The following is a 1,158-nucleotide window of genomic DNA, read 5'->3' as shown; positions in this document are numbered from 1 at the left end:
AAAGAGTGACTTCGTAACATTTGTGGTGACATCATAATCTTTTGTTTGCTAATGTATCATGGATTTGGACTCATCTCAATGCTGTGTAGCCTCAGAGTTGAGTCAATACAACATTTTTTTCCTTAAAACAAAATGAAGAATTTGACTTGCCCAGTTTAAGGCAACTGTTTATCTGGTGTGTTTTCCAAATTGGCCTGAAATCAGATACTCTTTATTTTAAAAATTATTTTACTTGCATGAGGTCTGTGCCATTAATTAAACTGTATTTCCATCTCATTTAGTTCTTCTTGTCTTAGGTGATTATTTTTACCACATCCAAGGTGGTGAAGGCAATATTAGAAAATAAAAACAAAATAGAAGTCTACTTAGCCTTGGTGTGTCACAGTCTAGGCCAGACAATCTGCCTGCGATTGCTAGGATGAAGCTTGTATTTTGCCCATCAGAATAAAATGCAGCAACATAACATGTTTTCTGCTTTCAGAAACAAAAAGGCAGATTATTTTCAGCAGGTAGGCAGAAAGACACCATAAAAATCTGGCATCAGCAGACACTCTCAGTTGGTGTGTAGAAAACCCAGCTTTTATAGACATTAATTTTTTTTTTCTGCTGGCTCTCGAGTGGTTCCTGTAGTGTTTGGCAGAGTTAGGTCCTGCCTGTCCTATTTTCACAACTCAGCTTTCCCAGAAAATGGAGCTTTGCCCAGTAGCCAGATGAAGGTGCAGTTATATTTTACTACCAGGTAGATGGGGAAACTGCAGGTACCTCCTGTTTGCTGAGAAGGAAGCAGCAACATTGTCCTAGCTTCCAGCCTTACAGGAATATGGGCTGGAAATTTACCAGATGCAAAACTCAGCAATGAAATAAGATGGTGGGTTTTGTTATTAGTGGATGGCTTTGAGACATCAATCCATAGGTGCTGAGCATTTCCTGTAATGTGCGGAGCAGGCTGCACACCCTGCACACCTTCTGCTGTCATCTGAGCGTGCAGAGCAGCACCCAGCATTCAGGATTCCTGTAATTCAGTGTGACAGGTATGCTGTGTTTCAGTGGTAATGCCACCTCAGAAGCACCATCGTAACTCTTCCTCCAAATACTGTGCTCTTTTCCTCTTTCTTTTATTTTTCATGTACAAAATAAAACTAAACAATCTGTAACATA

At 39.9% G+C, this 1,158-nt stretch overlaps 1 protein-coding gene across 2 annotated transcripts in view; it reads left to right on the top strand.

Moving 5' to 3' along the window:
* The window catches only part of LOC104544253 (mitogen-activated protein kinase 10), a 53,776-nt gene that overhangs the window by 8,888 nt on the left and 43,730 nt on the right, over nucleotides 1–1,158 (top strand). The window lies entirely within an intron of this gene.

Source organism: Mesitornis unicolor, unplaced genomic scaffold (genome assembly GCF_000695765.1).
Source record: "Mesitornis unicolor isolate BGI_N332 unplaced genomic scaffold, ASM69576v1 scaffold3257, whole genome shotgun sequence".
In the NCBI taxonomy this organism is placed as follows: Eukaryota; Metazoa; Chordata; class Aves; order Mesitornithiformes; family Mesitornithidae; genus Mesitornis; species Mesitornis unicolor.
This window is presented reverse-complemented; position numbering and strand designations above follow the sequence as displayed.